Here is a 25247-nt window from a genome sequence, read left to right as displayed (position 1 = left end):
TGGGAGCCAAACCAATGTCAACCACTTCTCATTCTGAGATATGAGCTGAGAGTTATAATGTACAAGGGATTGAAAGAAATGTAAATGAAAGTTTAGGGCCCTTGAATTGCAATAGTTGATTCTTTTCATTGTTATGGGTTTTTTTTCTGTGTCTGCCTCTCAAGTATCTTAGGCGAGTGATATCCTTGAATGTCTGCATGTGAGCCTTCTAGTCTGAACTTTGGACTAGTTGAAACGACAATTTCCTAGCAGAGTATCAGAGAAGATATCATAATATCTCCTAAATGTCAAGATGTACCTCAGCTTGACATTCAATGTAATTTACAATTGTGATGATTCATTCTGGCTTTTTATATTTTTTTGGTGCATTTACAAGTTCTTTCATTTATTTACACCCCATCTCCATTATTTTTTAAAAAACGATTCCAGCAGGCTAAAATGTCCAAGACACTTTCCTGTTCCCATTTTCTCCACAAGAACCCTGTGAGGTAAGTTGGGCTGAAAGAAAGTGACTATCCCGAAATCACCTAGTGGGCTTTCATGGCTAAGGCAGGATTTGAGCTCATGGTTTCTAGCCTGATGCCTTAAGTAACAGACAGTGATGGTGAACCTATGACACAGGTGCCACAGGTGGCACGCGGAGCCATATCTGTTGGCGCATGAGCTGTTAACCTAGCTCAGCTCCAATGTACATGTGTTTGACAGCCAGCTTATTTTTGGATCACACAGAGGCTCTGGGAGGGCATTTTTGGCTTCCAGAGATCCTCCAGAGGGATGGGGGAGAGCATTTTTACCCACCCGGGCTCCTGGGAAGCCTTTGGAGCTTGGGAAGATAAAACACGAGCCTACTGGCCCACCAGAAGTTGGGAAACAGGCCATTTCCAGTCTCCAGATGGTCTTTGGGGATGGGGGAAGCTGTTTTCGCCCTCCCCAGGCATTGAATTATGGGTGTGGGCACTCATGCATATGCAATTGCGCATGTGCACGCTCTTTTGGCATCCAAGGAAAAAATGGTTTGCCATCATTGCAGTAGACTAAGCTTGGTCACAACCTCAGAATTTTAATGGACTTCCCATTATATTGTCTTGAATTCGATTTTATTAGATTATTAGATTATAAAGAAAAAACCCACATATGGATTTCTTCAGCCTAAAACTGATGGTCTTAGTAAATTGTCTATTTAAAGGATTGTAGAAGATATATTCACATAAGCAACTAACATTCTAAAGAGCAAAGAAAAATAAAATTAATGGCGATCATGTAATTCTCAAATTAAGCTGTATTTCCGGAAAAAAAATGTTAATTTGAAACACAGCAGTTTTGTTGTACTTACTATTCTTTGGCTGTTAAAAATACAATTTTCTTACTCATATTCTGTTGGATTTATAAAAATAAAGAAAATAGTATAACATTAAAGACTGATCACTTTTATTATGATGCATGTTTTAATGGAGAAAGCCCACTTTATCAAATAAATGGAGTGAATTACTGCAAAATCCACTAAGTACTTAAAGCTATGGTAAGTTTTATTTATTTATTTGTATCCCGCCTTTATTATTTTACAAATACCTCAAGGTGGTGAGCATATCCAGTTCACCTTCCTCTTTATAATTTCCCCACAACAGCAATCCTGCAAGGTAGACTAAGCTGAGACTGTCTCAAAATCATCCAGCTGACTAAAGATAAATATTACGGGACAAAACTTTGTGCCCCAGACAGAATAATACAAGGCAAAAAATGTTTCAGCATTTGCTGATAGTAGAATGAAGTTGGCTAATTGGTATTTATCTTCTGGAAGAATAGTACCTTTTGTGGTTAGCTCTGGCCCAGATCCTGCCCCAAGGACTGTGAATGTGGGGGAGACATCCACATGCTGCAGGCCTGTTTTACCCCTGGTGGAATCTGCTGATGAAGGCTCCTCTGACCAAGAAGACATGAGTGACAGGGAGGAGGAGAGTGTGGCAGACAGCTCAGAAGGAGATCAATTATCTAGCTCCTCCTTGGATTCAGATCAAGAGTTAATGATACAGCCATGCATGTGGAGAGTGATGCATAGGCAACAGCAACTGAGAGATTATTATCAAAGAAAATGAGGCCACCTGTGGTTGGGTGGGGCTGTGGTAATTAGTGGGGCTGCTATAAATAGCAGCCTGTGGGTTTGGCCATTGAGGTGGATTATCTGATCATTGTGTTTCATGCCTGCTTTGCTGCATTTGACCTTTTGTGTGCTGATTTTTCCCCACTAAACCAGAAACTAAACCAGAGCAAAGTGTGTTTCACTTTGTGAAAGAAGGACTGTGAATTGCCTCACAGCTGCAAGCTAAGTATCACAGAACTGATAAGCGACTTGTACCAATTACCAGTTTGTTTGGAGACCAGTGCTCTTTGCTATACAAAAAGAGGGCTTAGTTTAAGTGAATTTTCATTATAAAGAACATTGTTTTGAATTTTCAAACATGTGTGTGTCTGAAATTTGTACCTCTGAATTTTCGGGAGGAGTCTACCAGAGAGCCCGACAGAACAAGTACCATTGCATAGTTTGGAATAAGTACACAAACATGTGCAGATCTTACGACCTCAATTGACCCCAAAATTTATGTTGCTAAGTAAGACGTAGCAACATTAAGTGAGTTTTGCCCCATTTTACGACCTATATTGTCACAGTTGTTAGTGAATCATTGCAGTTGTTGAGTTAGAAGAACAGTTGTTTAGTAAATCTTGCTTCCCCATTGACTTGGCTTGTCCAACATTTGCAAAAGCCGATCATCTGTCCTTAGTACACTGCAGCCATCATGTCCTGCCCCATCCCCAGGAATGCTTCAAATGGGAAGTATGCCAAGCATCCCTCCAATAGCCCCATGGTGCACATAGTAAAAGACAGTACTGTCAGTTATAGAAATATAGAAACAAAGAAACATAGAAGTCTGACGGCAGAAAAAGACCCCCTGGTCCATCTAGTCTGCCCTTATACTATTTTCTGTATTTTATCTTAGGATGGATATATGTTTATCCCAGGCATGTTTAAATTCAGTTACTGTGGATTTATCTACCACGTCTGCTGGAAGTTTGTTCCAAGGATCTACTACTCTTTCAGTAAAATAATATTTTCTCATGTTGCTTTTGATCTTTCCCCCAACTAACTTCAAATTGTGTCCCCTTGTTCTTGTGTTCACTTTCCTATTAAAAACACTTCCCTCCTGGACCTTATTTAACCCTTTAATATATTTAAATATTTCGATCATGTCCCCCCTTTTCCTTCTGTCCCCCAGACTATACAGATTGAGTTCATTAAGTCTTTCCTGATGCGTTTTATGCTTAAGACCTTCCACCATTCTTGTAGCCCGTCTTTGGACCCGTTCAGTTTTGTCAATATCTTTTTGTAGGTGAGGTCTCCAGAACTGAACACAGTATTCCAAATGTGGTCTCACCAGCATTCTATATAGCGGGATCACAATCTCCCTCTTCCTGCTTGTTACTTCTAGCTATGCAGCCAAGCATCCTACTTGCTTTCCCTACCGCCTGACTGCACTTTTCACCCATTTTGAGACTGTCAGAAATCACTACCCCTAAATCCTTTTCTTCTGAAGTATTTGCTAACACAGAACTGCCAATACAATACTCAGATTGAGGATTCCTTTTCCCCAAGTGCATTATTTTAGATTTGGAAACATTAAACTGCAGTTTCCATTGCTTTGACCATTTATCTAGTAAAGCTAAATCATTTGCCATATTACAGACGCCTCCAGGAATATCAACCCTATTGCACACTTTAGAGTCATCGGCAAATAGGCAAACCTTCCCTACCAAACCTTCCCCTATGTCACTCACAAACATATTAAAAAGAATAGGACCCAGAACAGACCCTTGTGGCACACCGCTTGTAACCTGACTCTGCTCAGAATACTCGCCGTTAACAATAACTCTCTGATGTCTACGCTTCAGCCAGCTGCAAATCCATTGAACTATCCAGGGATTAAGTCCAATCTTCACTAATTTATCTATCAGCTCTTTATGTGGAACCATATCAAAGGCTTTGCTGAAGTCCATGCTGAAGCTTATGTCTCTATGCAGTAAGTATTTTCAAAGAGATTTCTTGTTTGCATGGGGTAGACTACAGTAGAACAGACTTTGGTCCAAGCATCATATTGAGTGAAAAGCCATGATACTGACTGAAGAATGCATGACTTATTGTGATGAGTGGATCAACAACTGTAAGGAACACAAACCTATTGATGGTCTTGCTCTTTGTCCAGCTTATAGCTTTCTTAGAATACTTGGTTGACCATTGAAGAATCATAATGCTGGACTGGTGGAGAATTAAATACAGGCCCCAAAAACCAGTTGATCAAGGCTCACTGCAGTAATGATTTATTCAATGCAGACTGGAGGAATTCACTTCATAAAAGCGATGGAGAGACTCTTGGTAAAAGGAAACGCTTCTATTACATTTCAATAAAGGTAGAAAAAATGAGAGTCATGCATATGCATTGGCAACAGATGAGGTAAGTATAAACATTGATAATAAGCAAACCTTTAGTTACTTTCCCTCCCTTTTGCAGTTAACTATTCTCAAGAAAAAGTCTTAATTAAAAAAAAAACTTCATTATCAGTTATACTGCCATAACAATTTTGATAAAATGTACTAGGAACTCAAAACATACTGTAGGTTGGGGACTTCAAGGTTTTCCCGATTAGTCTACACGCTACTCCTCCAAATCTTGTTTTCCTCATAGTTCTCTTCTCCCCACCCCTTGACCTCTAAGAGGAGGGAGCTATGTGATAGGATCTAGCCTCATTCTCTTCTGGAAAGAACTCCTGACAAGACCTCCACCAGCCAGGGGACAATCCAGAGCCATATTTTGCAGCCAGCCAGCTACCAGGTAAGCCATTTCCACAGAGCACTACCAGACCCCTTACATCTTAAATAGTAACTTTTAGTTGCAAATATTTTTTTTACTTATTTGTAAATTCTTAACAGTCATGGGATCTTTGAAATAACATAAAGTCAACAGCCAGTTTATTTGCAAGACTGCTGTTTTTATCTATTCTTACTTCTCATTTATTAGACCTAAGTTTTATTTATATGTTTTATAATTAGTAAAAGGTTTATAATTAAAAGAGGTAATTTAAATATATATATATTTAAATATATATATTTAAAAAGGCATGGGCTGCAAAGGCCAGGTGGCCAATTATGGGGATAGTGAGTAGCTAGCTCTCAATGAGGTAACCGTTTTTCTGAATTCCCTTTGATTTATGATGTATGTAATTTTGGGCAGCCAGTACTGCAGGTTCAATCTTCAAATGCTCAATTTCCACACCAAAATACTATTATTTTGGGAAGTACAGGTGAATTTGTAAATAGCTAGATTCTATTTTTTAATGCTATTTTCAATTATAGTTTGAAAAGGCATCACTTTTGGTCATAACAACTAAATACTTGCACAAAGTTGGCAAAATTGCCTTCATTTCTACCCTAAATAAAACTTTGTGGGTGTAGGGTCAATATACATGAGGAATATTAGTGACTGAGGCTGAATTGGGGATCCTTGAATCCTTAGCTTTTGAACACAAACTCCCAATTTGTTCTCCCGGCAATACAGAAAGATGCTTCAGACATAATGAATTAGGCATGGACTAATGTTAAATAAAAGTTATTGGTAGGCAGCCAGCTCAGGGACGGTTGCATCTCACTCCCCGGCAATTATAAATAAACTTTTAACACAGACATAACTTTTAGCCGAGCTGTTGTCCAGAAAAAAAAAATAGCAGTATAGTAAAACAATAATAGCACAATAAAATAAGCTAAATAATTATAATTGCAAGAGCCTAAATATCAAAGTTAAATTGCTGTGGGGGCTAATGCCTCAAAGTTCATTAAAACTTATCTTCGGAGTTCTTCAGAATTTTGTACTCTGAATTTTAACTTTTTCCCCCTTCTCGTTTTTTGGGAATCTGGAACAATGCCTGCTTTTGGGATTTTCAGAGCTGGAGTATATCTCAGATGAGTTAGATTAACTCACCCACCTTCTTCTTCTTCTTCTTCTTCTTCTTCTTCTTCTTCTTCTTCTTCTTCTTCTTCTTCTTCTTCTTCTTCTTTGCATCACTGTGCCTTTTCCTCGAGAGTCTTTGATGCTCTTTGCAATAGGACCAGATCTCCTACTTGCAACTCATTAAATGTAGAGGTATCGCATTCTGGTTACAATGTAGCAAACTACTCACCCTTAGGTTTTTGGCAGAGGTTCTGTTGAAAAGAATGGATAATAGATAGTACATAAATAATTTTATCATGAGTCAGGTTGAACACCTTATGGGGATAGTGAGTAGGTAGTTCTCAATCAGGAGGCACGTGGTCTCAGTTTTCTTCCCTTTAAGTAAGCTAAAATAATTATACAATTGTCAGCTATTGCCTGGGTCTCTGTATGATTTTTTTCCATGCCTAATTTTGCTTAAATTTGCTTCTGGGTTAATGCATCTGTTTCTATATGACCTTCATCATATAGGCCTGCTATTTGGCATTGGTTCTGTTCCGGGAGTGGGGAAAGAAACCGCGAATCCTATCTTTTGCCTTATACTCCCTACCTCCCCCGCACTATGATAAAACTATTATTAGCACAGTATTACAGCAAAACTTGAAATCCCCTTTAAGATTGGGTATGTTTTTTAAATCATCCATTGGCTCCCCCCCCCATTTAAAAAAACACACACACACATTTTTAAAGTCATTAAAAATGAGATTGGGTTTAAAACCAAACTTTGTGTGCATGCAATTACAAGGCCCCCCCCAACAGAAATATCCCTAGCAAATTGTAAAAATATATATAGTTGGAGAAAGAAAACAGCATTTACCAAGTTTAGCTATGTGAAAAATTTTATTCTCTCCAAAAAACAAAACAACTTCCCTCCCACAAAACCACATGCACACACACACCAAAGCAGTTTCTATCTTTATCTTCCTTTATGAGCTTTTGTTTTAATTGCCAAAAAATTCTTCTTTGGGTAGCTTTTGTTAACTGGTCCAAATGCTGCAATGGCATAAGGTGGGAGGTAGTGGCTACCCTGCAAAATAGTCTTTTTATTTACGTAGCAGCTCTATGTGCTGGGAAACAATTGAATGCAGATGGTCTCAATGAGGAAATTTAGAATACCCTGTACTTTGCATATGCTCAGGAGTTATCAGTGCACAATAAGGAATTAACATACTGAGTTACCATTTACAGTCTTTTTTTATTTTGGGTTTTAGGAACAACCACCAAGATTAAGCCCACCCATTCCAAATCTTTTAAGTCAAGAATTGTAAAGCAATATGAGCCAGCAGTCCTTGTTTTTTAAAACTAATAACGGCTGCAAGGGTTAATTTTTTGTGTAAGATGTTAAAAGTGCCTGCTTTCAGTTCTCATTTACACAGCATTTCCCCCTCCCCTCCCAGAAAAACCTCCCACAACTCTTCCTGCCATAAATAATCAAGGTTATTTTCTCCCACTCCGACCACAATCAGGGCTTAGAAGGGGAAAACAGAAATTATTTTGTGATTCTCTTGTCCTTGTATATCTTTCTATATCACTTCCATCCATGGCAATCAATGGGAATTTCCCCTTTAAAAATGCATTGAACTTTTTCTCTCTGACCTTTTATGTTCCAGCAGCACTTTTTTGGATCTTCCCTATTGATGTCACCACGAGAGACACTTATAACACAATCTTTTCTCTTCTAGATATATGCAGTTGCTATCAAACACTCGGTCACATATAAAACAATGTGGTTTTGTTTTAATGTAATCTAAAAGAATCCATGCCTGGACTCTAATTTTATGGGGTTTACACTCTGCACATGTAGAGATAGTCTCCGAAATTTTGGTTCAAATGGAAATATTGAATTTGATCTGTGTGCAAAAGCATTTTTTTTCCAAAAAACCCCCCTGAAACAGGAAGGGATGGGGAGTCAGCTCCCAGTGGCTTTTCTATGGAGACTTTATATTGTCTCCCTACTTTTGCCCCTCCCCCTTCTGACCTTCAATTAATTTATCCAACAAACAAGAGTCAGACACGGTAATAACAAATCTTTAAAAATCTAAAGAAGGGCTTTAAAATCTGGAAAAGGCTATAGTAAATAAAAAGAAAATACATCACAAATAATAAATAATAGAAAAGTAATAGAAAACTCTCAGCTTTGTTAAATTCACACAAAATACACACCACAGAATATATGGTGGATGTGGTCAGCACCACCCACCCACCCACCCACACACCAGCTTTTTAAAGGGACAAACATAATTTTAAATCTGATTCTGTATAACTTAACAGGTTTTCACCTGTTGTTTTGTTCTTTACATGTTTATATAAATACAAATTTATACAAGTAAAGAAAACTTATCAATGTCACAACATTGACAATATACTGTAACTGAAACAGCTCCCTTCTTCTTTTTTCCCATGGAATCTATTGCAGCCTTGAACAAACACAAATTCATCCTCCTTATTCCTTAGTTGGGACAAGAAAAAAGGGTTTATATGAAATTCAATCAACATGGAGACAGATAAACAAAGCAATCATGTTCTATTAGGTACATACATGTGATTGCAAGAAAATTTCATTTTAATTTTCTTTTAACATTGAGCTGCACATGCTTCAAAGTTTTTTCAAAATATGGTGTGAGTTTCCTCAGAGCTTTGAACAATTGTGTTTCTTTGAGTATTCGTAATAAAGTTAATTTTTTTCCTTGGTCTTGACAATATTACAGTTAGCTGCTGAATTGCTGGTGCAAATTTCATCTGAAAATTGTGCCCCACAATGCCCAGTTTTGTGCTATTTCTTATTACATACATTTTTTTAAAAAGTCTCAGTTTGCAAAACAATTTAAAAGTTGTCCAGGCTGGATAATTTTACATCATTATCCAAAAATCTCAGCCAATGTATTTATAGGAAAATAACTTGTTTCTTACTGATTTCAAGCAGTGGAAGTGATGTGCCGGTACCTGGAGGCTGTTGGGGTCTGGATGGGTGTCAACAGACTCAAGCTCAACCCGGATAAGACAGAGTGGCTGTGGGTTCTGCCTCCCAAGGACAATTCCATCTGTCCATCCATAACCCTGGGGGGGGGGAGAATTACTGACCCCCTCAGAGAGGGTCCGCAACTTGGGCGTCCTCCTTGACCCACAGCTCACATTAGAGAAACATCTTTTAGCTGTGGCGAGGGGGGGCGTTTGCCCAGGTTCACCTGGTGCACCAGTTGCGGCCCTATCTGGACCGGGACTCACTGCTCACAGTCACTCATGCCCTCATCACCTCGAGGTTTGACTACTGTAATGCTCTCTACATGGGGCTACCTTTGAAAAGTGTTCGGAAACTTCTGATCGTGCAGAATGCAGCTGTGAGAGCAATCATGGGCTTCCCAAGGCATGCCCATGTTACGCCAACACTCCGCAGTCTGCATTGGTTGCCGATCAATTTCCGGTCACAATTCAAAGTGTTGGTTATGACCTATAAAGCCCTTCGTGGCATCGGACCAGAATATCTCCGGAACCGCCTTCTGCCACACGAATCCCAGCGACCGGTTAGGTCCCACAGAGTTGGCCTTCTCCGGGTCCCTTTGACTAAACAATGTCATTTGGCAGGACCCAGGAGAAGAGCCTTCTCTGTGGTGGCCCCGACCCTCTGGAACCAGCTCCCCCCAGATATCAGAGTTGCCCCCACCCTCCTTGTCTTTTGCAAGCTCCTTAAAACCCACCTCTGTCATCAGGCATGGGGGAATTGAATTTTTTTCCCTTTCCCCTAGGCTTATAGAATTTATTCATGGTATGCTTGTTTGTATGATTGGTCTCTTAAATTGGGGTTTTTTAAGATTATTTTTTAATATTAGATTTGTTACATTGTTTTCTTTATTGTTGCTAGCCGCCCCGAGTCTTCGGAGAGGGGCGGCATACAAATCTAATAAATAAATAAAATAAATAAATAAATAAATTGAATCAAAACATTTTAGGAACCTGAAAGAATTGTTCCATAATAAGCAAGCAAGCAAGCTTTGTATAAATAATTTTATAATACAATTTTGAAAGGGAACAGTCAGATGCTTCTGTGAGTCGTCTGCTACTTCTAGCATTTCATGGTAGGTTTTTCCCTTTTTGGGTGGTGGTGGTGGTGAATTGTCTGCAGTCTGATTTTCTTACAACGTGGAAACTTCTGAGGATATCATCCTCCATACACTTCCTTTCAGATACCTGATCTGTTGTATCAGAGCTGAATACAGCTCCTTTTCCAATTAATGAAGGGTATACAGAAGGAAGTGCTTCCATACTTGTAGGTTTCGCACTCCCACTCTACTTTACTTCCGACTCTCCCCTTCAGAACAAAGATTGCAATCATGTCATCCTTATGCCTTCAGAAATAAGAGACAGGATCAGCAGAACAAGGAAAGAAGTAAAAAAAACTCTCTCAATTTGTACTCAGACTATGCTCATACTCCCCTACTGTGACCACCTTTTTTTCTCATGAAAGTTGTCTAGTATATTTGTTTCTTTCCCTGGGCATAGTATGACCACTGAGTTTTACTGTTTCTATTGCTGTATTTATTAAACCAACCAGATTTTCATAAATAGAAGAGTCCCCTGTAGAGTTCCTGCAAAGTCCTTTTAGTCTACAAATTACCCTTTATTTATTTATTTACTCATTCATTCATTCATTCATTCATTCAATTTTTATGCTGCCCTTCTCCTTAGACTCAGGGCGGCTTACAACATGTTAGCAATAGCACTTTTTTTTAACAGAGCCAGCATATTGCCCCCACAATCCAGGTCCTCATTTTACCCACCTCAGAAGGATAGAAGGCTGAGTCAACCTTGAGCCGGTGATGAGATTTGAACTGCTGACCTTCAGATCTACAGTCAGCTTCAGTGACCTGCAGTACAGCACTCTACCTGCTGCGCCACCCCGGGTCTATTCTATTATATGTATGCTCTCTGTCCATGTCTGGAACTGGAGGGTATTCCTGGACAGTCTTTCCCCCTTTCTACACTGATTATGGTGGTCCTTGGATTCATATACCAGGCTGTTACCTTTCTGACCAGGATGAGAAGCTTTCATTCCTCTAAATTTTTGTTTTGCTGGTTACCCAGAAAAGTTATTATACTGTTACTGGTGTTACATTTGTTCAATGGCACTGGGTGAGGGCACACAAAAGATTAGATGCAACACAAAAGCACAACGGGCTGCAGGCTGCAGCAACGTATTGGCTTATTCTGCCTAATGAGGCTCTCCAAAAGCTGATTCATCTTCATAAGCAGCCTCATTAAACAACACATGACTGGCAGCTGTTCATATCCTCAGAAAGCTGCTAGGCTCGTGTTGCCTAATGGGGCTGCACACAGGGATGGATGCAAATTAGGCCTTGAGTTTGTAAGTGTTTAGGACCAAGTAAAGGGGATAGTGAGACTCTTGGTCTTTGTCGCTAATCCATGTTTTATAGTGGACTAAGGAGAGAGGAAAGACACCCTAACTTATATTGCAAAAGTTATATTGGCTATTGTTTCTTATGACTGATATTTTATGGTATCTATACGCAGAATACATATCAATATAGTAAAACATTTACTTTTTTTTTTAAAAAAAATTACAGGTGTGGCCCTGAATAGAGAAGGTTAAAGAATACTCTGTATAAAGACAGATTTGACATCATCTCATCATGTCTTTCATGGTAGGTACAATAAAACGAAGAACAATTGGTAGAATTTGATGCTGAGTCTAAGATATAAATAAGCAACACTTCCATGTAAACATTGAACACATTGAAACTGCATACACTTCACAAATAAACTGCACTGTTATGCATTCAGAGGACAGAAGCCAAATTTAAGGTAATATTATAAAAGGGCATGCAAGTATGACCAATAAATGTGTTCGTAAAATTAATATAGAAGAAGAGGAATTCATACTGGAAATTTAGAATGTCTACTTTAAACAACATCGATTCCTTACCTTCCTAATTTTTCACCCTGGTTTTACTTTGAACAGCAATATGGTCTTTAAAAAATACAATCCTTATTGGTCTTGGAAAGTAAGTACGTGGAAGAGTTTACTCAGTCCTATGAATCTTTTTTTTAAAGATACAGGTAAGGTAGAACAAGAAGATTAAAGCCACATCTACATGTACAGATACATTGATCTTGTGCCTTCAAGATATAGTAGACTACAATTTATAATCTGCAAGCTGATTTCTATAGACAAGTTGACAATGCAGCTTGTTTTTACAGTGCAATAAGTAAGGAGAAATGTTTTGCAGTGAAGATGCAACCTAAACACACAACTACAAGCACAAGGGAGTCAAAAGAGTCAAGATATTTGCTATAGCTGTGAAATTGAAGATTACATTGATTGATGCATGTAAAATGAGGTTTTGAATTTATTTTTTTTAAAAACTCCTCCTGAGGATGTGCTTATGGTCTCTAACAATAATGGCAAACCTTTTTTGGTTCACATGCCAAATGGTACACATGCACACACAGACATGTGCTGCCCCTGCTTATGCACACAGGCCTCACTGGGACAGTGAAAAAAATGGCCAAGCAGGCACACCAGAGGCTTGGAAAAGTGGACTTCCAGTTTTCCTGTTGTGCTGTTTTTTGTACTTCAGAGGCTTCAGGGCAAACTGGAAGCCCACTTTTCTGAATTTTTTATTTGCCCATTTTTCAACTCTGGGCTTTCAGGAAGCTTTCCTGAACCCCCCAGAATGCAAAAAACAGCACAACGGGCAAGCCGGGAGTCCATTTTTCCAAACTTTCAGTTTGCCAGTTGGGAAGTTTTTTGCAGTCTGGGGCTTCAGGGAAGCTTCCCTGAGACCTCTGGAGGGCAAAACAGCTTTCCCCAAGGCCAAAAATTAGCTGGCGAGTGCGTGCATGGTGCTGGCACTGCAGCTGACACACGACATGCCATCTGATATGGCTCCGTGTGCCACCTGTGGCACACGTGCCATAGGTTTGCAATCATGGCTCTATAGTCTTCAACTGATAGACACAACTGAGCCTAGAATTTCTGTTGCTAAGCAAGACAGTTATTAAGTGAATTTTGTCCCATTTTACAACTTCTTTGCCAGATTTGTTAAGCAAATCACTGCAGTCGTTAATGTGGTAACAAGGCTATTAATTAAATGAATCTGGCTTCCAATTAACTGTGATCGTCAGAAGATCAACAAAGTTAATCACATGACAATTGTCATAAATGCATGTCAGTTGCTAAGGGTCCAAATTTTGATCATAAAAACAATCATAATTGTGAAAAGCAGTCATAAGTCACTTTTTCCAATGTTGACATAACTTTGAATGGTCACTAAAAAAACAATTGTAAGTCTATGTATTTTTTTTTAAAAAAAAATAATGGATGTCTTGGTCCTCCATTCTAAAAATTGTAGATTTATTTATTTATTTATTTATTTATTTATTTATGTATTTATGTATTTATTTATTTATTTATTTATTTATTTATTTATTTATTTATTTATTCAATTTTTATGCCGCCCTTCTCCTTAGACTCAGGGCGGCTTACAACATGTTAGCAATAGCACTTTTTAACAGAGCCAGTGTACAGTATTGCCCCCACAATCCGGGTCCTCATTTTACCCACCTCGGAAGGATGGAAGGCTGAGTCAACCTTGAGCCGGTGATGAGATTTGAACCGCTGACCTTCAGATCTACAGTCAGCTTCAGTGGCCTGCAGTACAGCACTCTACCTGCTGCGCCACCCCGGCTCGATTTGCTCAGGAAATAAAAAATTATGCTGAATTTTGATTTTGACTCTACGAAATAGAGTCCCCAAGATTTATTCTTGCAAAAGAAATGACTACTAAATAGCTAATATTTCCCTGAGAAAGACAGAGAATTAGAAACAGGAATGATGAAGATTAAACTGGGTTCTCCAGATGGTCCTGATAAAGGTTAAATGTTACTGATCTTATCTATTTCACCTCTAGGTCACTAGACAGATGATTAAATGGATCAGGAAGATTTAGAGTGCAAATCAAATACACTCTTTTGGTGGGAAGACATTTCTGTAATAGCCAACACTGATCTTAACCGCTTTACTAGATAGGCAAAGCAGGAGAAGGGCCCTAGGGCTATTACAATTATTTTGTGTTAAATTCAGAAGCGAAATCAGATTGCAGGCGAAAACATATTGTAAAAGTGAGCAGCTATGTTGATTGAATAACAAATATTGTAGAGAATAACCAGCAGAGCATATAAATCCTGGAAAGCTGGCTGCAAAGCACAAGTTTTATGAAACATTTGGTAGAATAAAATGTCAGAAAGGTGATTGTCAGTATACTAACCATTCTTTTGGAGTTTTATTTGAGTATTGTGTGCAATAGATTTTGTTCTACTCCATTTCTTTGGCATGTTATCCTGCAAAACCAACATGAACATGGGAGCTTGATTAGAAAAAGCAATGATTTAAAATAGTCCTTTTCCAACAACAACAGAATCACATATATGTTTTATTAAAATCTTTCTTCTTCAGTGGAACACTTTTCTCCACTGTAGGGACTGCTTGGACAATATCAATTTTATAGGGCACAAACTTCACATTAAATGAATTTAGGTTTACCAAACAACAGAAAGCACAAGTAGAAAATTCTGATGCTTTGGTTGTTGTGCATCTCTCCCCACCACCACCAAAACTCGGTCTCTTTGTGCAGCTGAACAACCAAGCAGGCAACCTTCAGATGCAAAATTATATTTGTTGCTGGCTAATAGCCAAAGTTCTGCAACTGACTAGCCCAGGGGTAGGCAAAGTTGGCTTTTCTGTGACATGTGGACTTCAATTCCCAGAATGCCTGAGCTAGCATGGTTGGCCCAGGAATTCTGGGAGTAGACCACAAGTCATAGAAAAGCCTATCCCTGGACTAGCCTATCCTTGGCTGAAAGCAAATGCATGTAGTCCTTGATTTACAACCCTTTGTTTAATGACCATTTGAAGTTATAACTTTTTTACAACTGAAAAAATTAATTTATTATCATTTTTCACACTTATGACCATTGCAGCATTCCTATGGTCCCCTAATCAAAATGCAGATGTTTAGCAACTGGCTTATATTTATGATGGTTGCAGTGTATCTGTGGTCATGTGATCCCCTTTTGTGGCATTATGACAAGAAAAGGCAGTTGGAAAATCAGATTCACTCAACAATCATGGTACTAATTCAACAACTAGTGATTCATTTAACAGCTGTGGCAAGAAAGGTAGAAAAATGGGAAAAACTCATTGAACAGCAACAGAAATTTTAGGCTAGGTTGTACTTATAAGCAATCAAGGGCTACCAAAATTTTAACTACCACACTGTGGGCGTAGCTTATGCAGGATGCCCTGCATTTTCTTTCAACATCTTTCAGTGCAAATTGGTTGCTCTCGGGTGGAGCTCCATTTTCACTTCCCCACTGCATTCCACCACCACCCTGTCCGGGCAGCAGCCCACTCCTGCTTGTAAGCCTAGGATTTCGCTTCCATGTAAATTAAATGACCAACTGTGCTATTTTCAACTTTGAGGAAGGATATCTTCCTTTTTAGTAGCTACTGCTGCCAGGGAAAACTTTTTTAAAAAAGACAACTTGAGACTTTTTTTAAAAAAAGTCTTTCCTCAGGTTACATTTTTCAGGAAATTTGCATTTTTTCAACAATTTTCCAGTGATTGCAAATGTTGGCTACATACATATGGATGGTCGCTAGAGGGCAGCCAAGACATGTCAAAACATTGCAACCCAGTAAGATCTCTAACTAAATAGTATTTGCAGTGACACCTCTCAGAGTAAATATTAACTTGGATGGTGTCCATACTAGCTTAGAGAAAGGAGTTGGAGTTCGTTGCGTAACAATACAGTAAAAGTATGCCACTGAAAGATGGCAGTGAAGAGGAAACTAGTAATCACTGAGGAAATAACATTTAGCACTTAAGCTTTTATAGAAATAATTTAAAAAACCCATTCCCTGGAAGTTAGAGATGGTACTGCATGCACAATGAAGTGTTAGGAATGACTGCAATTCTAGATATTCTCCATGCATACATTTTTGTTATCTGAACAAAATAATTTTGCCTAAATATAATATAGTAGCACATGCACTTAAATTCCTGGAGTCAGTTCAGCAGGAAAATGATGGAAAAGGATGAAAAAACAGCCTGTATGTAATAGATCAATGGGGTGGGTGTATATATGTATGTGTGTATGTATCACATGTTTTTGCTGAATTTTTAAAATTAAGGGAGACTAGGATAGCACTATTTCGGTCTTGTTCTGGCCTCATCGGCTAGCTGATGAGGCCAGAACAAGGCCAAAATAGTGCTATCCTCATCTCCCTTAATTTAAAAAAATTCAGCAAAAACATGTGACACATACAGAACATAGTTGTTGGCTATGAACAAATTAACTGCCTTGGAAATGGCCCTGGGTTGGGCCGAGAGGCAAAAAGGAACTGTGACACTCCTTCAATATATCAGGTTGATCCGACAGAAAAAAACATACAGCCCATCCCTGGTACAAAGCTGAAGGGATCAGATCCTGTGGCCTAGAGGTTAATTCTCTGCCTTACAAGATCAAATCCCAGTAAGAATATGGCTACCTGATGAGGCCAGAACAAAGCCAAAATAGTGCTATCCTAGTCTCCCTTAATTTTAAAAAAATCAGCAAAAAATGTGATACATACACACATACATACATACGTACAAACATATATATATGTAGATCGAATGAGTGTAAGAGTGAATATGGAAAAAGTGGTACATGCCCATAGACCGTTTATATTCCTCTCTTCCAACACCCAATCCACAAAACACTAGTCATGAAAGGAATCATTTGCCAGGGCTCCCACCCACCCACACATTGAGGAGGAAAAAATGTCCCCAAGATACAGTCTTCTCATCACCATAATTTGAGAAACTGGTCAGAAATCCCTAGCATTTGCCTTTTCCCTTGAAACAACGTCCCCCTCCCTTTTAAGCCAAAGTGCAGAAGTCATAAGGAGAAATGTAGAATGCTTGGTGTTTAGTTATTTTCTCATTACCCAAACTAGATAACATCATCAAGCACTGATGATGTTAACTAATTTGGGTAATGAAAATCCTACAAGAAAGCAACAAAAATCAGAAAGCACCAAGGACACTTCATTTCAGGCCTGAGCTGCAAAAATTGTCCTTTATTGGTAAATAGAAGAAAGTTACAAAAAGTGGAAGGAGTAGGAGGAAAATTAGTAGACATATTTTAAGAATTAGTAGACATATTTTACCCAATGTATACTAACAGAGATAAAATTTTGGAAAGGACCAAATGGAGAGAAAAGAGACAGACAGCTATTTTCCTTGCTCAAGTCTTACAACAAAATAGAGAAGATTGTAAGAGGTTTTAAAGAGCATTTTAAAGGACAGTTAAGAGGAGCTGTAGGTCAGAAGAGAAAATTAAGAGAAAATTAGTCGCTAGGACTACATCAGGATCAATGTGTCTATTGCAAGGGGTCTGGTCATTGGAAGAAAGAGTTTTTCTTTAACAAAATTCAGGGACAAACTTTAAATCTGAGAAAAGAAGGTTTAGGGTCAAAAGGAGTTAACAGTCCTTTAGTCATTGTGGCTCCTGGGAGGATAGCAAATAAAATAAACCCTTTTTGGTAGATATTGGGACATCACACTCAATTGTTAAAAGGAAAATAATACCCTAGTTTGGACAAAAAAAATATCTCCCTCTTCCTCCCTTTCGCTCTATTTCTCTCTCGCTCCCTCTTTCTCTCTCTTCCTTCCTCTTTCCCTCTCTCTCTCCATCCCTCTTTGTTTCTCCCTTTCTTCCTCCCTTTTTTGCTCTCTTTCTCTCTCGCTCCTTTCCTCCCTCTATGTCTTTCTCTCAACCTCCTTCCCCCTCTTTCTCTCTCTCTCTTGCTTTCTCTCTCTCTCTCTCTCTCTTGCTGTCTTTCTCTCTCCCCCTCTCTCTTTCTCTCTCTCTCTTTCTCTCTCTCTCTTTCTTGCTTTCTCCTTCTCTCCCCCCTCTCTCTCCCTCTCTCTTTCTCTCTCTCCCTCTCTTGCTGTCTTTCTCTCTCTTGCTATCTCTCTCTTTCTCTCTCTTTTGCTTTCTCTCTCTTTCTCTCTCCCCCTCTCTTGCTATCTTTTTCTCTTGCTATCTCTCTCTTTCTCTCTCTCTCTCTTTTGCTTTCTCTCTCTTTCTCTCTGCCCCCTCTCTCTTTCTCTTTCTCCCTCTGGCTATCTCTTTCTCTCTCTTGCTATCTCTCTCTTTCTCTCTCTTTTGCTTTCTCTCTCTTTCTTTCTCCCCCCCTCTCTCTCTTGCTATCTCTTTCTCTCTCTTGATATATCTCTCTCTCTTTCTCGTGCACCGCACCGCAGCAGTTTCATTGGGCAGTAGCCATGGGGTGATGGCAGGGTGGTCAGCTGTGAGGCAGAGCTCTGGAATGGAGGCATCGACGGCGGCGACTGGATGTGTTGCTAGACACCGTACATGCTGGCATTGTGCTGGGCATGGGCGTGGGGCTGGAGCCTCCATCCCGGCCCAGCCAGTAGGCAAGTGCCAGCCACACAATGCCAGCATGTACGGTGTACAGCAACATGTCCAGCCGCTGCCGTCGGTGCCTCTGTCCTGGAGTTCTGGCTCATAGCCAACCACCCTGCCACTGCCCAGTGGCTACTGCCCAGTGCCACTGCTGCCGGCGCCCTCCCGCTGCCGCTGCCCTCCTACGAGGCCCCAAAGCTCACCTGCTGCCGCTGCCAGGGAAGCTCCAGCCAGGCGGTGCTATAGCTGCCAGAAAACTTGGAAGGCGCAAAGAAGAAGCTCAGCTTCCGGTCTCACAACTTTTTGCTCTTCGCACTCTCAGCAAAAAGTTGTGAGATTATTCATATTTTTTTACTAATTTATTAAATTTTTATGACACTCATCTCCACTATAGGATGACTCTGGGTAGTTTTAATATCAAGTATGTATTAAAACTACCCAGACTAAAATACAACCTGGCAATGAATAAATAATAAGGGAAACTGCCCATGCCCAAAAAACAAAGGGGGGGGACCCCCAGGTAGGCTATGTATTCTTATAAAGCAAGAGTTGCAATGGCAGGGGGAGAAACTATATATAATGAAGATAAGTATTAGTACATCGTTTCTGTCAAATTTGCATATGAAAAGTTTGAGTTAATTCTGGTAAATGTGTATATCCCTCCAAATGCATTCCAGTATTATAGCTCTGAATATTGGATGGGATTGGAAGTTATCTTAGAAGATATAGCTATATTGTAGCATCAGTCCATAGAGGTATTACTAGGAGATTTGAACACCAGGTTGGGTCCCTCTTTGTATGAGCTTGCCCAGAAGAAAGGGGTCCCAGGGGAGTTTTTTAAATAACCATCCTCAGTGAAAATGAAGCTGATGGCTTGTTCATGCTCTCCTTAATTCTTAAGGGTAATCTTCAAATTCTGTGAGGTGAGGATAAGAATTACACATATTCTTATACACACCACTTGGCCAGTTCAAGCAATGTGCTGGATCTCTTTTGTGTGTCAAAAGTTAAAGTTGACCTCTTTTCAGAGGTCACAGTACAGTTTAGTGACTAGTGATCACCACAGTCTGTGGTATGACATTGCAAGGCCACTCAGATTTAAGACCATATAACATGGCTGAGAGATGACTCACCAAAAAGGCAGGGGTGGCCCAAAATAAAAGGTTAATTTGGGCCAAAGTTAACACTAAGGCAGGGGTTGGTTCTCCTAGTTCAGATTGGTTCACCCGAACCAGTAGCAACTTTTGGTAATGTCAACGAATCTGATTGGTTGGTGCCAATCTGTGGGCGCCACGATTGGCTAAGCACAAGAGGCCTTTTGAGCAGGAAGTTTAAAGCATTCCAATTGGTTGGCTATCTGACAACTACACTATAAAAGGAGCTTTCAGAAGGCTTGTCACTGTTCTTTTTAAGCTGAGCTAGAGTGGTGCTGAAATGCCAGAAATAAAGTTCCCTGTTTTTTAAAAAATCAAGCCTTGGCTAAGTTCTGACATTGCAAGGATTCATCCATCTAATACTGGAAATGGAGAAAAGCAGATTCCTCTCAGAACTCTGTTATACCATCTCTGTTTCTCCTTCAGCAAGTCCACAGCTGTATCTTTTGAGATGAGGCTCCTCAGAACTGACTTTGTCTCTCCTTCAGCAACTTCCACAGCTGAGTCTTTTGAGCTGAAGCAGTTCGGAGCTGATCACTAGCTTTTCAGGATGGCTCAGCTACCTGCTTTCTCTCCATTTGAGCCCTCAACAGAAACCTGGGAAGATTACATCACACATTTCAAATCAGTGAAGGACTGCAAAAAATTTTTATTACCACTCTGTGGTCATGGCTTATTTTGTGAGTGTGGCTTGCTGCCCATGTAACCAGGTGGGAGTGGCTTGTCAATCATGTGACTGGGTGGTGGTGGCTTAAAGCAGTGTTTCCCAACCTTGGCAACTTAAAGATATCTGGAATTTGCTGGCTGGGGAATTCTGGGAGTTGAAGTCCAAATATCTTTAAGTCGCCATGGTTGGGAAACACTGGCTTAAAGATCATGTGATTGGCTTAAAGGTGGCCAACTTGATATAACTCACGTCAAGGGTTTGGGTTAGGGTTAGGGCACCTGGCCTCTCCTCACCTCAAAGAGATAAAATTTCCCTATTTACTATTTAATTCTACTATTAAAATACTATTTAATTCTATGTATACATGCCATATGTGTACATTCATATTACACACAGACACACAAAAATATACATGATCTACTATATAAACTGTATATGTATGTACACACGTACGCACAGCTCTTCTAAAATTATACACATTCAAACTCATTTACTGTGATAGGAAAAACACACCCAGAGCCTAGAAGGGAAAGAAAGAAAACAATTGATTTTTTTTCTACCGGTTTTGCGTATCTGACCGTACTTGACCCATCACTGTTTTAAATGTGTGCTGAGGGCTAACGACCTTGCAGAGCTGTCCAGTACCAGAAAACTCAGTTACTTTCTCAGTTTCTGTAGTAAGGAGATGTTTGCCGCGGCACATGCTCTGATAGATCTTCAGCCTGTTTTTGAGATATGCTGGAAGACTCCTGGAGAAGCTTCAAAACCACTATGCTCCAGCTCTCTTCTGCATATTTATTTATTTATTTATTTATTTATTCATTCATTCATTCATTCATTCATTCATTCATTCATTCATTCATTTATTGATTTATTTATTTGATTTTTATGCCTCCCTTGTCCTTAGACTCAGGGCGGCTTACAACATGATAGCAATAGCACTTTTTTAAAAAAACAGAGCCAGGCTATTGCCCCCACAATCCGGGTCCTCATTTTATTCACCTTGGAAGGATGGAAGGCTGAATCAACCTTGAGCCGGTGATGAGATTTGAACCGCTGACCTTCAGATCTACAAGTCAGTTTCAGTGGCCTGCAGTACAGCACTCTACCTGCTGCGCCACCCCGGCTCATAGCTCACAGGCTGCCTTCCGCCACAGATTTAAGCATGAGGATGAGTCTATTAATAATTATGTGGCTGCTTTTCGCACAGCCTCTAACAATTGCAATTTTTCTGATTTAGATGAACAGCTGGTATGTGGGGTCGAGGCTGCAACGTCGCTTATTGGCCAAATCAGAGCTGACTTTGCAAGCAGCTTTAGATAAGGCTAGAGCAGGTGAACTCTCTAAACAATCTGTATCTGGGCTGCGCAGATATGCTCCTGCCTTCCCAACAGCTACTAACCCCTTTCCAGTCCAACATCAGGACTCTGACTGGGATTACTTTGAAGGAGTAGAAGATGTCTGCCACCTCAAGGCAAAAGACAAAAGAGCTGTCCATTTTAAGTCACTATTCCCTTCCTGCCTAGGCTGCGGAGGTGTCCACTATAGAGCTGGCTGTTGCTTCCACTCAGCAATTTGTGGGCAGTGGCCGAAAGGGCCAACTCTCCAAGGTGTGCCAATCTCCTGCACTAACTTTGGACACTCCACCTGCTTAGCCAAGTTAGAGACATGCTTATTTATTTATTTTATTTATTTATTGGATTTGTATGCCGCCCCTCTCCGTAGGCTCGGGGCGGCTAACAACAGTAATAAAAACAAACATACATATTATAAAACCAAACATACATACAGACATACCATGCATAAAATTGTAAAGGCCTAGGTGGAAAGAGTATTTCATTTCCCCCATGCCTGGTGGCAGAGGTGGGTTTTTAAAAGCTTACGAAAGGCAAGGAGGGTGGGGGCAATTCTTGGGTGCCTAGGTTATGCCAATTAGCATCAGAGCCTTTGCACCTTCCTCACCGCCCAACACACCACCCCTGCCTGGTCACAGGGGTCAGCCCACTGAGTTGCTTATGGACTGTCTGCACCACAACTTCAATGTGTGGATGACCCCCTGTTTCTGACCAACAGTCAAGGGACTTCTCAGTAGTGAATCATGTTTCTGCACTTAATTTTGGGGCAGACCAGAAGTGGCTACTGGGACAGGTGACCCACCTAACTGGACCCTGTTCTTATAGGGTCCAGCTCCCTGATGGCTGCCTCTGATGATGATACATCGACCAGCTTCACTGGAGGCTTCGCTGCATAGATCTGTTGCCTCCAGACCAGGTCCAAGTCTATCCAGCAGTTCCTTCACCACCTCGGGCCCGGTCTACCAATCCACTGTTCCCCACCTCCAACCTGCGAAAGCCGTTTGTTCCCTACAGTGTCTCTGTTGAGCCATCAATGCCTTCCAGCATAGCCAACACAATTCCTGAGGCACAGGAAGTTCAAGCAGATGCCCAGCCACCTTCTAGTCCTCACTCATCTGCCGCTGGCCCAATGCTACGACGATCAGGGCGGAGTCGACGTCGCCCGGCATATTTGGCTGACTACGCATGTTCAAACTGGGAGGTAAGGGGTGTTAAGTCCTCGACTTATGACCCCGCCAGAAATGCAAAGTCCTTAACTTATGAACGGCCAGAAAGGCTGATGCTAAGGCCTGATTGGATAAGCACAAGAAGTCTTTCAAGTGGGAAGTTAAAGCATTCTGATTGGTTGCCTATGTATGTACACATATGGCATATATACATAGAATTAAATAGTATATTTTGGGTGTTCAGTAGTAGTAAACAGACAGGGAAATTGTATGTCATTCAGACCTTTGAGATGAGAAGTGGTTTGGCACCCTAACCCCAAACCTTGACGTGAATGACATCAAGTTGGCCATACCCACCCAGTCACATGATTACATAGCTACATGATTACCCAGCAACCCCCCACCCAGTCACATAACTGCAAAGCCACTCCCACCCAGCTGCATGACTGCCAAACCACTCTCACCCAGTCACATGACCACAAAGGCATGCCCACTGTCACATGACCATCAACCTATGCCCACAAAATAAGCCACGGAGTGGCAGTAAAAATATTTGGAACCCACCCCTGTACTTATTATATTGCCTTAAAACAGAGAATGCTAAATGGGCTAGAAAAATTTAGTCATCTACTGACTGGCTGTCAGCCTTCAATGCATTCTCTAATCTTTGTAGTAACAACTCAACCTGCTACAAAAATAGCCCAAGTGGGTAGACCCTGTTGGTTTGATCCTGAATGTCAGCAACTGAAAAAGAAATTGAAGGCAGCCATGAGGTTTGCCCAGAAGAATTTAACTGCTCATATACAATCTGAGATGTTGAACCCAAGAAGGGAATAAGGAAAACTGAAGATGCTATAATAACTTGGGTATGGGCCACCAGATAACCTGATAAGGCAAAATTTGTTGAGCCAATAATATCCATTAAAATGATATCTCAATGCTTTGCCTCCAACAATATCTCGCTAAAATAGAGGCAATGAAAAGCATTCAACCAAAAATTGATAACTTACAGAGGTATAGGCTTATTATAATAGATCAGTCACCTTTTAACACATCTATATTTTCAATAAGGAAACATAACCAAGGCTACATTCTATCTTTTCTCCCCAATTTTAATAGAGAATTAAATGGATTAATGTTCTCTTGGAAAGAAACCTGGTTGAAGAAAGGAAGCCCAATCTTAATAAAACAGCACCATACTCCAAAAAAGAGATTGGGAATAAATCTCCTTAAAATTTCTATAGTTGGTTATCCCCAGGATTTCAGGCTTTTTATATCCAGAATGCTCAACAAGCTTGAAAAGCTTAAAACTTATTTACTATTACTCTCTGCTGTCCCATCTTGCCTTTCTATTTACCTACAGTTAAACGGATCAGAAGTTGATATTGACTTCCCACTGCATCCATACAAGATCGGAGATTTGGTTGTTCTGAAATGGTGGTCGAATGATTCTTTTCATCAAAGATGGAATGGTCCTTTCAAAGTGACCGCAATCAGCTTCTCGTCCCTGAAGGTGCATACATTGAAAAAGTGGGTCCACTACAGTGAAGTGAGGAGATATGTCCCAACCCCTGTAGAAGAGGACACAAAAGATTGGGTGTGGACAGTACACATGGTTGACCCTAATAACAAATTTAAATTGTTGTTTAAAAAGGTTAAAAAATAACTATTGGAGTAGGGTTAAATGAAAGCCATGATGAAACAAGGGCTTGCCACAATTGTTTCATGGGAAGCTTTACTATTGATAACTCTATATATGTGTACATTTGTGTGTGTATGTTTGCATTTAAAGAAATGTGAACAAAACAATGAAGAACTAAACAGCATTGGTTTTTCTCTTTATTCTCTTTCTTCTTTCTCAGACCAAGTGTCAAACTTATATACCAAATCAATCAATCATTTTCCTTCTTTCCTTGAAAATTATATGAAAGGCTAACGTGAAAAGAAGTTAGCATGCTCCCCAAAACACTTACTTCTTTGTTGCTGCAACAATAAACAAGTGGGATTGGCTTTATCTTGTCTTGTGCGTTATTTGGGGACCCTCAAGCAAGATCTCCATATCTATTTTATGCCAGTTTTCCAGAGAACATCTGAAATGGAATTAGTTCTTCAAAAAGATGCCAACTCATTCTCTTTTATCCAGCACAGACATTAAACCCGAGCAAAGTGATTTATTTACAAATCAGGAATTGGGGGAAGAACAATAGAAAAAAGAATTCATCAGAAGTATTGTCCCATAATAACTATTTCTTTCCAAAGTTGTTGCACATTATGAAAAAAAGTGCCACTTATATAAGCCTAAATTGGCATGGTATTTGGATTTGAGATAAAAGTCTTTTTGGACAAACTGAAAGAGAAAGGGGTTCTGAGCTTATTTATAGATC

General features: G+C 40.0%; 1 long non-coding RNA gene across 1 annotated transcript; it reads left to right on the top strand.

The window, feature by feature from the left end:
• The first annotated feature begins 4760 nt into the window (after nt 1–4760).
• On the top strand, nt 4761–24873 carry LOC139152982 (uncharacterized). The gene is made up of 3 exons (XR_011556739.1): nt 4761–4880; nt 11612–11689; nt 24227–24873. It is a non-coding gene; the product is annotated as an uncharacterized lncRNA (long non-coding RNA).
• Nucleotides 24874–25247: the final 374 nt, after the last annotated feature.

The sequence above is a fragment of the Erythrolamprus reginae genome, chromosome Z, assembly GCF_031021105.1.
Source record: "Erythrolamprus reginae isolate rEryReg1 chromosome Z, rEryReg1.hap1, whole genome shotgun sequence".
Taxonomy (NCBI): domain Eukaryota; kingdom Metazoa; phylum Chordata; class Lepidosauria; order Squamata; family Dipsadidae; genus Erythrolamprus; species Erythrolamprus reginae.
This window is presented reverse-complemented; position numbering and strand designations above follow the sequence as displayed.